Source organism: Teleopsis dalmanni, chromosome 2 (assembly GCF_002237135.1).
Source record: "Teleopsis dalmanni isolate 2A chromosome 2, ASM223713v2, whole genome shotgun sequence".
NCBI lineage: Eukaryota > Metazoa > Arthropoda > Insecta > Diptera > Diopsidae > Teleopsis > Teleopsis dalmanni.
In genome coordinates, this window is record NC_051847.1 from 210,874,054 (window position 1) to 210,878,148 (window position 4,095).

Here is a 4,095-nt window from a genome sequence, read left to right on the forward strand (position 1 = left end):
ATTCTAATATTCAATTCGTTTTATTTAATATTGTATTAAGCAGTTATTATGTCACAACACTATGTCATATAATCTAGTTGTTGAAGTAGTTGAAACTACTTCAGCAATGTGCAAAAGTCTGGATCGTGACTAATTAATACAAAACCTTAGAAATTATAATATATAAAATTTATACTTTGAATACTCTATTTGTATCCATTTAGTATTGCATGATAAATAACACGCATGCATATAACACTTTATACTGTGATTCAACATAAAATGTTTCTATTTTTTGTTATTTTTTTTGAATAATTTTAATATAAATAGAATAAAAATATTTTTCATTAATTCTAATTATTTTTAAATTATTTGTTTTACATTAAATTAAAATTATGATAAGGGATCACTATCACGAAAACCACTTTTGTAAAGCTCTAATCGTCACGAAGCCACACTTTAAGTAGCTGTTGTGGAAATATTTTAAATATTATGGTATATATATTGTAATTATACTTTATGTTTAGTATATATATATATAATATGATAATGAAACTAATAATCTTACATAACAGATTCTAAAAAATACGTAAATACTAATCTCTTCTGAACATCTAAATTGGAGGTGAAACACAAGGAATTTATTAAATTATAAAAATGTATGAGTGTAGATACATTACACGACTAAATATAGGGAAAATTTTAAAAAACATAATGATATTAACTAAACATTTTAGTGTATTTTTTTCATAAACAAAATAAAGACTCTTACTTGAACTGTAAAAATAAATGACAGATATTATCAGAAAGCACTGACTGCACTGACAAGACTTTGACAAGAGTTTAATTATTTTCGTATTTTATCTGTAAATAGGTATGGTTAGGTTATACCGGCGATATCAGGGTGATCCACTTAGGCCTATAGGTTCATTGTGCTACCGTATTATTTAAAACTCAAGGATTAAAACCATCTAGAACCTTTGGCAAAGCTTATGATGCTATTTAAAAGAAGGTCTTGAAGTTCGCCAAGATCCTCAAAAAAGAAAACCCCTAAAATGTTGAGGCAGCGCCGCACATGTGCCGAATAGAAACAACACAACTGGGAGATATGGTTAAAAGGGAGATTTAGTCTTCTAGCATGGTTACCTAGAATACAATGACCTGTTAGTAAACCTACTGCAAGACTGATATCTTTACGGGGCATCTCTATGAGAGAGTTCGATTTTGTTCTATTGGTATGTGACCAAATTGCATACAGATGCCTGTATATTGTAGAGTCTTCCCATCTTCTATTAAAAAATTCAGCACAGAAAGAACTCAATACCAATTTGCTTGATGACAACAATATGCCCAGATTGTTTAGGTGTTCCGAGTGGTTTCCTGAAACACCACGACTGGCTAGCTCATCTGCTTTGCAATTGCAGTAAATATCTCTATGACCGGGAATCCAAATTAGAGAAATATTGAACTGCGACGACATCTCATTTAGAGATGTGTAGCTGTCAAAAACTGTCGTAGTTGTAAATTGTAAATAACAATTTTTATGGTTAGTGAAAAAGTGAGACTGATACAAAAATCTTTCCAAAAACTCTGTGTAGTCTGTGTAGATGGAGACTTAAAAATGGTATCTTAAATAAAATTAAAATTTGTCGTGTTTATTCATATTAATCAAGAATGCGTATTATTATTATTTAAAAATATTGGGTTATTAAAACACATAACTACTGTATATATGATCATTAATACCATTAACATATGACATAGAAATCTTGCCGGTGTATCCGCCGAGTTACGAATCGTTTTGATATACTAAGCTTTTAATAACAATATTATTGTTAGTAGATTTATTATAACTGTTACATCTATATATATTAACAATAATAAGTATTAATTTAATAAAACATAAACAAAAATGTTATGAAAGCTTAGTTTTTTATGGCTTTACGCTATTCATATATATTTCATAGTAACTATGTATGACTTATCATTAAAGCAAACAATCTATTATTAACTGAAGGAATCACAATGTGCATAATATAATAATAATAATAGTTTTACTATACAATATACAATATACAAAAAATAAAAAAAGAGTTTTAATCTATTTTCATAAATTCATTTGAATAGATTTATTTCTATAGATTAACGTTAGGCAGGTGTTTTAGCCTAATTATTTTAATGTATCTACAACGAATATTGATTTTTGGTTTATTTATATATGTATATTTTTTTTAGTGTTAATAAGGAAAATTTTTTATTGATGAATTTCTTTAGAATAATTATTAATATGTAAACATAACGTCTTATCCATTTGAATGCATAAAGTTTCTATTTAATTGTTAAGTTAAGAATATTTTACAATAGTAGTAATAATTTATGTTTGGATAGATAAAAAAGTTTCTATTTTTAGAGTTTTAATTCTACTTATAAAAGTTGAATGCATATTATAATGTGATTAATCAAACATCTATATACATCTTTACATATAACATGAGCATGTACAATATGTACAATAGGTATGTGCTTAATGTTTTTCTGGTTTTATCGCGATTTTTATGTAAATGTTAAAATTAATATAAATAATAGTAATTTTTTTAATATGCAAGTATTTAATGTATATATATATACATTGTATTTTTAATTGATATGTATCAATACTATGAGTATTAATAATATTTATAATATTTATATTTGTACTAAGTGAACAAAATTCTATTGTATTTTATATTGTATATTATATTAACAGCTTTATATTATAAATATTATTTTTATTATTTTAATTATTATATTATATCTTATTTTTTTTTTTACCCGGCACTGATGTGGAAGAAACACCTAGGAAGGTGTTTCTGGATCATACAGATTCAAGACTAGAAAAGATAAGCTCTATACTGTCTTTCATTAAAGAAACCGGACTTGGAGAAATACTCTAACCCGACTAAGAGGCATAAGAGATCTTTTAGGTCGCAGTGCACGATCCCTTCTTTTAACAAAAATATAACATATATCTTACAATTGTGCATTATTTATGTTATATTTATTATTGTGAATTTCTAAATTACTCAGTTTGAGTTATTTCTAATATAAATCACTAATAATTATTATTTGTTTTATTATTTTAAATTATACTGGTTTTTAATATTGTATCTTTTTGGACTGTTATTTTTCTAAATTTTATATACAAGTATCAATTATATATTGAAAAGTTACTTTTTAACTATTAATGTCAGTTACTGTATTGTTTTATCACTTATTGTACAAAAGTAATTAAAGTTTTAATTGTACGATGTATATTGTAACCGCAAATGTAAAATTCTTGTATACATACAATTGTGAACCGAAAAGTTCTTCGGAAATTTTAAAATAAAACCAAAATTTTAATCTCATCAATATTATTTATCTCCTTCAAAATATGCTCCATTAAGCGATACACAAAAGCCAACCAACGTTCTCCAACATCAAAAACAGTTTATAGGCGCTTTCCGGTATGGCTTTGAGTTCCCTCTGCGAATTCTGTTTTACGTCTTCTATGGATTCAAAACGCGTTCCTCTGAGTGGTAATTTGAGGTTGGGAAACAGGAAAAAGTCACACGGTGCAAGATCAGGTGAATACGGTGGCTGTTCGATGGTATTTATTGAATGTTTGGCCTTAAAATCGTTGATAATGTTGAACAAATTGAGGTGAATCGGAACAAGCCGGGCGTTGACACGTCGCATACACAAATTGTCCACCAAAATCAAACGAGCCATCTCACGACCGATGCCTAGCTCTCGTGCTATCTCTCTAACACTCACATGAGGATTTTTGAACACGATTTCCTTTGCCTTTTCAATGTTTTCGTCGGTGGTAGAGGTCGAAGGTCGTCCAGAACGCGGCATGTCTTCGACGGTCGTACGACAGTCCTGAAAGGCTTTGTACCACTCATAAACTTGAGTTTTCGATAAAACTGATTCCCCATAAGCCTTTTGTAGCATTCGCAACGATTCTGCACACGAAATTTCGTTCGAAAAACAAAATTTGATGCAAACTCTTTGTTCAATATTTTTTTCCATTGTTTTTTTCGCAACGCACTACTGAGGTGAACTGGTTTCAACAGCTGCCGTAAACGAAACGTC